The following is a 12,411-nucleotide window of genomic DNA, read 5'->3' as shown; positions in this document are numbered from 1 at the left end:
GATGAAATAATACAAAAAAGGAATTAAATAAAATTCTTAAAACCACTCATGTCCTGCACTTTATTTACCCTGCAGCCAAGTGCTGCTCTTCAGTTTGACTTCTCATTCCTTTGCTGCTGTGTCAAAATATAACTGGAACTTGAAAGGACACTACAGCAAAGAAGAAAAGATACAGAGAATACTATCCTTTAAAATAAGAGCCAACCCATCTAATACCTGTCACTCTGCCTTGGCTTTTAGAGGAGATATTTTATGTTCATGCTTCCTGGAACATTTATGTTTGTAGTGGAGGGAAGGCAGTTCCTAAATACACTGCTGTTAATCAGATGTTTCATCTGTCTCTCACGAAGTGAAACCAAGGAGTCATTAAAACAGAGCATCTGGTCACTGTGTTCCCTTTCCAGCCGCAAGATGGCAAACTAGCTTTTACTATGCAATAAAATCACAGCCCCTCTGGTTTTTAAGGAGCTTAGCAAAACACATGCACGTATTCTAACTGGACAGTCTAAGTCTTTTCCTAGCAGCAGTGGGTTTACGGAGCACAGGGCTGCTGAATCACATGCTATGAACGTCTGCTCTACTGGAGAGGGAAAATGAAAGTGATCTTAAAGATCTAAGTATAGTTTTACTATGCACAGCTTTATACTGTGGATTTCATGGGTGGTCATGAGTAAGAAGAGCTCCAAGGAATACACAGACCTGCAGTGTGAATGCTTAGCTGGGAATAGGATGCTTTGCCTGCATGCCTTTCTAGAACACCTATGACTATAAGCATAGCTGCTGCAGAAGTGCTCCAGCTAGCTGGAAATGGGCTCGTAGCACTGCCTCAGATGCCTGCAGAATAGTATGGCTGGGCACTTGAATACTCACCTAGCTTGTCAGATGGGTTTTTAACCTCATGTTATGACAGCCACATTTCAGAAGGTATTCCTCCTCTGCTGCACACAATTCTGGCACAAATTAGTCACTGGAGTAGAGACATACGCACTACCAGTTCCCCTGCCAGTCCCCTCCACTGGTTCAACCACCTCTCTGAAAACCTGGGTTTGCTTTTAGTCTTATTTCCCTGCACCATAAGTACCACTTCTGTCCCTCACCACCAAAAACCCCTCCAGTCTCTATTATAACAGCTTAAGTGCTACTTCAAGACCCACTCTACTTCTTGTCCTATGATTCTTAAACCTCAACAAATTACAATCACCTTTTTACACCCTGTACCTCTTCTCTCTGTGTTTCTGCATCACTTCTTTAACAACATCCAGTTCTTCCTAAGGATGATGTGCACCAAAGTGCTCATTACACCCGGACAAATCACTGATCCCTGAAGGCTCCCACCGATTTAATGATGTAAAAATTGACTCCGCGCCACTGTAATTAGTGAGCATGTAAAAGCTCAACAGGGGCAAACTGCTCCTAGTGATGTGAACAGCATATTATACAGAAACAAGCTGTATGTCAAGTCTCTTTTATAGCACTAATTGAATAAAGAGACCCAATTTTAGGAAGAAAACTCACTTAAGTACGAGCATTTGCCTTATTTTACAAGTGAAATTAAAACTGCTGCTGCTGCACTTATGTCAGCACATTTTTGGCCTCTTTCCTCTCTAATCCCATGCCAGGAGTTAAGAACAGGCTGCAAGCTTTAAAAAACAAGCGTATTTTGTGAGCTGTTTGCGACTGAGGAGGGGGAAAATGAAATGGCAAACTGAGAGGCAGCCCTGTGTTTGAACCTGCAGCTGAGCGCTTGGCCCTGGCTTTCATCTCTCAGACCCAGCAGTTCAAAGGTAAGGATTCTATTCAGAGCCCGTTTTCTGCTGCCACCAGGTGGCACCGAGATGTCCCGTTCCCCATCACCATCAATGGGCCTCACCCACCCCTCCAAAATCAGGCCGTTCACCTTTGCAATTTCCTCTCTAGCTCTCATGAAGTTAATAGGGGGAAGAAAAGAAACCCCCACAATGGCAGATGAAGACACCACCTAAACCAGCTCCAGGTTGCCTGAGCTGTCTGCACAAAAAGGGGCATTTGTGGCACTTTCTAGTCTCTCAGAGTGCTGTGCCACCACATAATGAAACAATTATCAACCCTACAAAACAAAGGAGTTCTGTTAAAGGACAGAAAAATCCTCTTAATTTGAATTCAGGACTTGCTGTCCTTCAAACTCAATGAAGCAATCCTTGCCTTTCTAATTGATGTTGAAAGCAAACGGGATTCAAAGGGAAAAGGGTTATTTTTACACTGTTACAGAGTTACCACATAAGAAATAAGAGGGAAGAAAACTCCAGGCACCTCTGAGACACAAGGCAGCATCCTGGCTTTGCAATTCTTTTTCCACTAACTAAGCCACAGGAGAATTCAAAAGTAGAATGTAAGAACCTTGATCATGTCTTCAGCTGACCTTCGGTGTGTGTAACCTTATGGTTACAACAGGGGTTTGTTCCAGCAGGTTAAGAGCTGTATTTGGTGGAGTGAGCCTCCTTTCTGAGGAGTGAAGCTCCTGGCTTGGACAGTCCCCCTAGCCTCTGTGTGTTCTTCCCTCCCCAGCCTGTCCCCCCATAGATGCACCTAAACTAAGATAAGGTGGTAACTGCTATAACCCAAGGACACACATGGACAGGCATCCAGAATCTGAAAATACCATGATGTTCAAATATTGCCACTGTAAACCTACATACCCTTATCCGGGCCTTCTGTTCTTTCCACATGTTTTGCCTCCCAGTCATGGTAGTTCCATGGATTATGGGATTGCCAAAAGCTGTTCCACAGGTTCAGAGACACTTGTGCTTGCTCCCAGTTGGATGGAGCTTTCCTTAGGCACTGCTCCATGTAAATGCATCTCTGCTACTTCTGAAGGCAACAAAGGATGAGAGAAAGGGCAGCTGCCTTGGTCCAAAACTGCTCCTCATCAAGATCTGCAGGATCTGTGCTTTCAGCAGAGTTTGGGCTTACACAAGCGGACAACATCAAGAGGTTCTTACTGTGAGGCACTGGCACAGGGTGCCCAGAGAAGCTGTGGCTGCCCCATCCCTGGCAGTGCTCAAGGCCAGGTTGGACACAGGGGCTTGGAGCAAGCTGCTCCAGTGGAAGGGGTCCCTGCCCATGGCAGGGGTTGGAACTGGATGACCATTCCCAAACCATTCAAGGATTCTATATTCAGTTTTGCTAATGTCATCTTACGTGGATCTTTAAAATGCTCTCTTGCTTTTGATGAAGCTATTCTGGTACATGTTGTGTGGTAATCATCAAATGAAATGCTTCTAATCCTTCTGAAAACAGAGATACAGAGCAAGGGCAATCACAGGATTCGTTAGTTAACACAAGCACTTGTATAACTTTCTCAGAACAACAGAAGCAATTAAGGGGGTTTAAAACCCTCACAGTATCAATAGTTGACAAATGGCAGCAATAGGTACACCAAGTTCCAAGGAACCCAAGAGGAACGACCTCCACAAGAAGTCTGTCCATTACTGCTGTTAAAAGCAAAACTTGTTTTAATAATCCATCCTTTTCACTCCAAAGAAAATAAAATATTGTTTAAAATCATTTATAAACCTGATCTAAAGCCAAGGAGAGGAATACTTTTGCCGTTAGGTAGAGTTTTGTAAAGCCCTTTGGTATTTTTGCATTTAGTTTCAAAGTTATTAACAAGCTTGGAAAACAAATGAAGAAAGTACCTATTTAACTGTGGTTCCTTTCTGGTTCATCACATTGCTGCATGGTCCATTCACCCTGTAGACCCTGTTCCTGCCTCACAGATGCTCTACACCTACTCATCTTGTACTAAACCAAGTGAGAGACACCACAACCTAAGCAAGCCAAGGCAATTTTCAGTCTCATGACAGCTTAAAAGAGCCCACGCTGGTGCTGCCATGATCCCACCATCTCTTGTGCTTTTGTCCACACGCTCCTCTCCCTCTCCAGGGTTCACCTGATCCTGATGTGAACCGAGAGGGAAGCCACCAGAAAACCAATAACATTGAATAAAAAAGGGATCATTTTCCCCTAGTTTGGCTTCCTGAGCTGGGACACTGCAGGGTCAGGAAGACACCAGTGCTGGGGTTAGGCAAGGGGCAGGAGGAGCACAACTGCTTTACGGAGGTTTAAGTTCCTGTGGACCAGCATCTTGAGCCAGAAAGTCTCCAGCAGCATGCTCCTGTTGCCCTCAGGGGCAGTTCTGGAGTCTGTGGGATCTCTGTGTTGGCTCATTCAACCCACAGGCAAAGCATGGAAAGAGCTCCTTCCTTCTGCAGGGTTGGGATGGGCTGGTCAGGAGGAAGACATGGGCTGTGGGACGGTGTGAGTTGTAAGAAAGCTGCTGTGGGTACACAGCAGGGCTGTGCATCTGGGAATGGGAAGAGGAATGAGCCATCTCCTCTCTGACAGAAGTCCCTTTGGCTCATTTAATCTCATCTGGAGGAACCCTCCTTGCCACCACCTCAGCCCTGGGTGGTTTTGTGTCGCAGTCTTACCACTGACATTGTGAGATGAGAGTTTTTATTAGGTATATGTCTACTCTGGAGTAAGGTAAGAATCATGGAATCCCAGCCTGGTTTGGGTTGGAAAGGACCTTAGAGCTCACCCAGCTCCAACCCCCCGCCATGGGCAGGGACCCCTTCCACTGGAGCAGCTTGCTCCAAGCCCCTGTGTCCAACCTGGCCTTGAACACTGCCAGGGATGGGGCAGCCACAGCTTCTCTGGGCACCCTGTGCCAGCGCCTCAGCACCCTCACAGGGAAGAGCTTCTGCCTTATCTCCAATCTGAACTTCCCCTGTTTCAATTTAAACCCATCACTCCTTGCTCTATTGCTACAGTCCCTGATGAAGAGTCCCTCTCCACATCCTTGTAGCCCCCTTCAGACGCTGGAAGTTGCTCTGAAGTGTCCACATAGCTTCTCTTCTCCAGGCTGAACAGCCCCAACCTTCTTAGCCTGTCCCAGCATGCCCATGGCAGCACAGAAAACGCTTCTCCTACACAGCTCAGAGAACTCGTACCCCAGTGGGTCTGGTTGAAGACTGTGGCTCTGTGGCCCCATCACCATAAAACTCATAGCTGACAAGAGCTGGAAGCCAGCACTGACCACTTGCTTAAACTCTATCTTAGGATACTTTGGAAGCAGCTCAGGATCCTGAAGATGTTCTTATGGGGAGAAGGAAATGAGGAATTGCATCCCCTTTTCTGGCCCCCACCAGAAACATGGCAAACTTGCAGGAGACTCGTGTCTACTCATGGCCAGCCAGCATTGTCTGACTTGGCTCCCTCCTAAACCTCTGCATTACCTCATTCCTATTGCTCCTGCTTCTATAAGTGATTGGAGGGGGGGAGATTAAACAGTAAACAAACCATCTTGGGCCAGTGCAATTTTATACATAAGCAAACACTGAATCACCCACTGTCTGCATTATGAAAGCCCTGTGATCCCACCACTGTCTGTTATTATCAGGAAGTAACAATGAAAGTGAGAGGAAGACACCAGTTATGAAAAACACGGGCTCTCAAGCTCAGTGATCGACATTATTTCTGTCTCTTTGATATCCTTCCAACCTCCCTTGCCATTGTAGTCCTGTAAAATGTCAAAAGCTGCTTGCCAGAGGCCTTTTGCTTTTAGCAATATTTAAAGCTGTGTCCATAAAAGGAAACAATTCCATTACAGATCTCAATTTCCTTCCATTCCGCACCTGGAATCTGTAATGAAACCAGGGGAAGTTGTACCTAAGCACTGAAGGCACAACCAGATCAACCAGACTTTGAAGATCAACTAGTTTGCAATCAACTTGAGTCTGTACCTGAGCAACTCTACAATTAAACCCTGTTTCCAACAGCATGAATTGGAATTTAACTTTGGTAGGGCCAAGACTTCAACCTTAATGTCCCCCCCACATCCCCATTGCAAGGATCCGGAAACAGAAGGAGTTAGGAATCCACTGCACTAGTATTACCTGGGATGAGAACTTCTTGTCCTTAAGAAAGCTGTCAGCAGGCAAAGTCCTGCCAAGTGCTGGAGGGAAGCAAAGGCAACTGAGGAAAAGAATCTGGCTCCATCTGCTAATTCGAAACTTAGATTCAGAACTATTTCAACAGTGATGCCATGTGCAACCCCAACAGCACAAGAAGAAATCCATCATTAAAATGACCCTGTTTCTTTTCTTAGGGTGAATTCACCACTCTCCCTATTCTATTTATTAATATAATAAATGAGCTTCAAATATGTATTGCCTGAAATAAATGCCATTAATTAGGTCAAAAATATCACTTGGCCCAACAATGACAAAGTTCCTGGCTGTGCTCCTGTAGGCCGAGAACTTGTTTCATTTCGGAACAAGGGCTGCTGGCAGTAGCTGGGAAGGAAAGTGCTTGCCAAATGGCTCCATAGGAAATGAAATAATTGGGAATATTCACTAGCAGGAAAAAGAAAATAACTGCTCTCTTTAGTACACAGGCTCAAACATCCTGGAGTGAATAGTGAATAAAGGTGCTCTGCTGGAAGAGTGGCACTGAAAGGAGGATGCTCATTGTCATCTGGTACCTGGCAAAGCTGAGAGGTGACCCTTTAGCTGGCTGGTAAAACATCAGCGAAGCAGCATGGTCCTCCTCAACATCAGGAAGCTCTACAATGGAGAAACAGGTCTTTTGAAACGTTTCTCATCTAGGTCCTACTGGTATAAACTGCTTCTGTTCAGTGGAAGCTGTGCTGACTTGTAACAGAGGGGGAACTTACCCTTTTTCCCTATCTTATAGTTAGGTAAGCACAAATGTGATAGAGATTGGGCTTGATTCTTGTTCACATGCAGTGTATCTCACCCCAGCAATGTATTAGAAGATTACGGGAAGTAAAAGAACATGGAAAGGCAACTGACCCTTGATCCTATAGCCTTCTGAAAGCACAGCTTTCCTGCCTCCAGGTTAATGGGAACTTCTTTGTGATCACCAGATTCTGAACACATCGTGCCACAACAGAAAAAACAGGATCACCCTCACACCCTCCCTCCCCGTCCTGTTAGTACTTACTGAGCAAACAGAGAGTTCTACCACAAAGTTCAGCCTCCACACAATCCATTTGGGTAGCTGACCACTGTAAATCACAATCACTGGGCTAAATCAAGCCCACATGAATCCTATTAGAAGCCTGGAGAAGAGCTTGCCCCACTGTGTTGAGAACCCATGTGCCACTACTGGAAATCACCAAAGCAAAGGATTCCTAGTTAAAGGACTTATTTAAGGGCCAGCCAGGAAGGAATGGCAGAAATGGGCTTTCCTGGGGATGGAGGACTTTTAGGGATCTTCCTTTGGGAAAGGGTTTTTCCCTCCGTTCCAAAAATACCTGAGCAGAGAGTATGAAGAGGCTTGAATGAGGGTTTCTGGCTGTTTTCACTGGATGTTTTGAATGGAAGGAGTCTTGTTTTCTGTTTGTTTCCGTGAAATCAAGCCAGTTCCTTCAGTGGCTGCTCTGTGCTTAGACTGGAAGGTGGGGTCAGAGAGAAAACACAAGCACTACCCATCTCCCTGCTTTATCTCAGCCGTGTCCAGCGTGCAGGAGCTGTGCTGGGTCTCATTCACCACTACACCATTTCTAAGATCAGGTTGCACATTTGCAATCAGAACTCTTACTTCTCGTGCACTGAAATGATATTGAAATGATATGAACATGCAGATTTAGTTGCCAAGCAGGTTTTAGAATTGTTTAAAAAGTTTTTAAAATACTTCACATTTATGAATGGCAACAAAAAAGGGACATGTGTTACCTGCTGGGTGCAGGCTCTTTCCAACTCACTGCAAGCCCATTTGCTTTTATGAAGATGTATTGGTTTTCCCCTCTTCTGCTGCATCTGTGTTCACTGCATTGGCTCGGAGTGGATTTGGGAGGGGATTTGGAAGCATCACCCAAAGCAAAATGAGCACACAGAAGTATAAGCTATCAAACCTCTGCTTTAATATTTAATTGGTAAAAGCAGTGGCTTTCTGACCAGAGTAATCCCAGCAGCCTTTTAGTTTTGGTATTTTGAAAACAAAAAGGACACAAACTTCTTGCTCCTTTCGATTTTCCCCTTCATTCTTTTATAAATCTCAGTATAAATGATACATGACTTTGCCATTTGTTTTACTCATAATGGATGAAGTTGTTTGGAAAAATCATGCATACCCCTAAGGGGCGTATTCAGTTACGAGAGGATAGTATCATTTAAAGCGAAGGTAGGCAGTGAGGTTAGAAATGAGGACAGAAAGAAGGGCAAAGTGTGCTTCAAGAAAACATCTGAATTAATGTGTCTTTCAAAACCCAAAGCACTACAAAAACAGGGGGCAGTAAATCTGAAGCACAGAGGCCTGTGTGGTGAATGAAGCAGCACTAAGTTGTCACCGATCTCAAGACTCATCCCATTCTTGATCAATATTGACAACACAATAGCACAGAAAACTTGAAAGTGAAATTATCAGCCGCTTTAAAGCATTTTGCTGAAGTGCAGAGAGCGGGCTGGACACATGCCTCTCGAGCAGCTGACTCTCACAAGATAAAAGGGTGTAAATCCTGAAGATCAAAGGAACCAGTTAGCCTGGTCTATCTAAAAATTAGCATCAGTTAACAGCTCCAATGGTAGTCATTCGTTTCATCATCTGTTTCATCAGAGCTAAGGAGCTGCCAGAAAAGCCCCTGCTGAAGAAGTGCAGAAGTGAAATGGTTCCTGGTTGCAAAGAGGAATGTCCAACAGATCCTGTTTACTCCAGCTCAGGAGACACCTGGGAGTTTGCATTTTACAATTCACAACCCTTACCTGAAGCATATTTTAAAGTTTCCTGGCAGATGAGACACATAAACCTCCACCTTTTTCCCTACCCAAAAAGCAAGTAAAATAGGTTAGTTTCCACTTCTCAGGCTTGCAGAACAAGTCTATACACGGCCTTCCAGAGAACCCATCTACTGCATGAGGGAAAACATTTAGCTGCTGTATAACTTGAAGATAGGACAGCTTTGTTGCTAGGCACTAAAGGAACTAGAGATCATTTCTGTTTGCCCTGTATATCTTGTATTTTTAAATGACTCAAAAACCTATCTACACACTTCCTATCTATGGGGCTATTTACATGGTTTCGCAGATATGTTCCCATTTTTCTACCCAGAAAAAGGTCTGTCCTGGCAAAAATCTGTTCAAATTGCTCTATTTGTCTAAGACTCTGGGACATTGAATGGCCAGGTGAGAAGAGCAGCTCAACAGCTCCTACCAGCCTGTCGTATTTCAGCCCTGCAAATTCCAATGACAAATGCACTGATAAAATGAACAGTGGTATGCAACAAGGCCTACCTGGAAGGCGTCCTGCCTCTTATCCTGGAGGGAGATATGGCAGCACTACCCAGGTGACCCATGACTGTTATCTTCCCCATTCTCTGTTCTTTCTGATTTTTCAGGAATTCAAACACTCCTCTCTGAGATTAAGAGCATGCCTACATGGTGATTGCCATCACAATTTGGTGGCTTTGTACTCCTCTCCTCCATGGCAAAGATCTGTTAGGTTGAGAGCATCCACCTCATGGTAACAACAGCCTAAAAGTGTTCTGATTCACTGCAGGACCAAACCAAGAACTGGACGTTCATCCTCTCGGTTCCTGCCATCTTCCATGAGTCACTTGGAACAGCAGCAGTTTTTAGGAGCTGAACAACCCCTCAAGAAACAGCCAGAAGTGAACAAACACTCAGCAAGATGCAGAACAATGGTATGGGAACCAGGCTCTCCCCATATCCCTGCTGGTTGCTGCAATAGCTGAATACTGGGAGAAGCAGCCCACAACCCTTTCTGCACCAGCATGGAACAATCCCTAGACAGCTATTGCACCATGCATAGCAGCAGCTCTTGTATGATACAAAGCAAGAACAGTGGTAAAACTCGATCCTGTTCTGCTGAGTGGCCTGCATATTTTCAGGACTAACTACCAGATAAGAAAAGAAATACATAAATAATATTGCACAGAAATTGCCTACAAAGCGCTGTGTGAAAGGAGTATTATTTATGCTGCAATGCCGAGCACTCCAAAATTAGGAAATGCCAGATTTATGGCTTCTTGTGCAATCTTCATGGCTTGGCTACTTAGGAAGGCCAGCTTCCTTAGACCAGAGGTTTATTCAGCATAAACTGACTTGTGCCCATATACAAAAAGCAGTTTTAACCTTTTTATCAATGTCTAATCCTTTTCATGCCAACTACCTTGGGAAAAAAGCACCCCATCTTTGGGGATACAGTTTATGTGGAATCTACTTTGGGATAATTCTTCCATTTCTGGCACTGTTTCCTGCTATACTGCAATACAGTGTCCAGACCATCTGTTTGTGTCTTCTCTAATGCTCCTAAGTTAGTTTGCCTGGATTTGACCTCTTTGAAATGGGAGCACACATGACACGTACATTGCTTTATGGCTGGGACTAATGATGGTTTCACATAGTCAGCATCTCATCGGCCCTCAGCACACCCCTTTTTCTGCTGTTCCCACTGGGACCTTCTGCCCTCTGAGCAGCCTGAACTCCTAATGAGAGTGACTGGAATTACCAGGCTCTCAGACAGCCAAGGGAGAAGAAGCAGTGATCTTCCAGAGGAAGAAGAGGACCTGTTTCCCAGCACAGAGCAGGCACTCGCATCACTCCTGGTCACCACTGAACCCTGTACAGATCCCTAAGACATGGCCTTCCACAGCCACACTTGTACTCCTGACTGCTGTCCTCACGGTTCTGTATCTCACACACAACCCCAAACCCCCCCAACAAACCCAACCCAACCCAACACAACAACACCACACACCAAAACCCAACACCCCCCCCCCACCACCACACAACAACAACCACCCACAAAAAACACCCCAAAACAAAACACACAAAACAAAAACACCACAACAACCCCAACCCCAAAACCAAAACACAACAAAACACCACAAAACACAACCCCACCAACCAACCCCAACCTCACCTGGAGCATTGTGTGCAGTTCTGGTGTCCTCAACATAAAAAGGACATGGAACTGCTGGAACAAGTCCAGAGGAGGCCATGAGAATGATCAGGGACTGGAGCACCTCCTGTATGAAGACAGGCTGAGAAAGTTGGGGCTGTTCAGCCTGGAGAAGAGAAGGCTGCGTGGAGACCTCAGAGCAGCTTCCAGTATCTGAAGGGGACCTATAGGGATGCTGGGGAGGGACTCTTCATTAGGGACTGTAGTGACAGGACAAGGGGAAATGGGTTCAAACTGAAACAGGGGAAGTTTAGATTGGATATAAGGAGGAAATTCTTTCCTGTGAGGGTGGTGAGGCACTGGAATGGGTTGCCCAGGGAGGCTGTGAATGCTCCATCCCTGGCAGTGTTCAAGGCCAGGTTGGACAGAGCCTTGGGTGACATGGTTTAGTGTGAGGTGTCCCTGCCCATGGCAGGGGGGGTGGAACTGGATGACCTTAAGGTCCTTTCCAACCCTAATTATTCTATGATTGTATGATTCTATCTGCAGGTGAGCTCCCATTAAAGGGTATTTTCCTCAAGAGGTTCAGATGCTTTGCTCATGGGATCAGCTCAAACTCACCTGTGTCTACACTGGGGGTGACTGGAAATCACTGTTATCCTAGTTCCTGCTACTTCCTGTTCTCAAATGTTATTGTATTTCCTTTAAGCTATGGAAATACCTACTGAAAACATTGGAGTGTATATAGATACATGTACCCACATCAATGTGTGTGTAGCCACATCTATAAACAAACACACGCACGCTATACTCAGAGCGCCAGTTGTGGTTTAAGAACTCCTGTGCTTCTTTGGAATCTAATAGATATTTCTGCTTGGTTTTAAACTCCTCAGATGAGCAGAAAAATCACCCAACTTCTTCATCGCATTGGAAAACGTTCCTTTGTGTCTTAGGGTCAAAACTCATCAACCAACAGTCACCGTTCCCCTCTGCAGCAGCAGGTAAACCAGGGGGGTTTGGGTCCAAACCAGAAAGTTAAGGCAGGACCAGGTTTCCAGTTCGAAACAGACACTGAATGCCAGAATGTGTTGCACTGTTAAACGGAATATAAAGGACACCACAGATGCTTCTAATTCCAGTTTCAAGTCAATTTTCCCTCCTTTGTCTTGAAGAGCTTTTGATGTGTAGTCACAATATTGTCTCTCTCTCTGTTTTTAATAATTTTATATTACCTCAGCAATATAACTGTCCTTAAAAATACTGAACTTTAATCTCTGAGAGATCAAACAGGAAGAAATATGATGGGAGAGGGAGCGGCTGACTTGGGGGCAATATTCTCTCCTCCTATAAAAGATAGCCCACAGCAAGATAAAAATTGCTTCTCGGATTCCATGAACATCACATCCTTAAAAGAGGCTTCCAGGCCCACGGAGGGAGCACACTTGGGGCCACAAAACCCCATTGCCATTGAAGATTCAGCCAAAAGAA

The sequence above is a fragment of the Neopsephotus bourkii genome, unplaced genomic scaffold (assembly GCF_033783945.1).
Source record: "Neopsephotus bourkii isolate Nb327-2 ecotype Australia unplaced genomic scaffold, CSIRO-AGI_Nbou_v1 NB_673, whole genome shotgun sequence".
NCBI lineage: Eukaryota > Metazoa > Chordata > Aves > Psittaciformes > Psittacidae > Neopsephotus > Neopsephotus bourkii.
The sequence above is the reverse complement of the archived record's forward strand: the minus strand, read 5'-3'. Positions refer to the sequence as shown.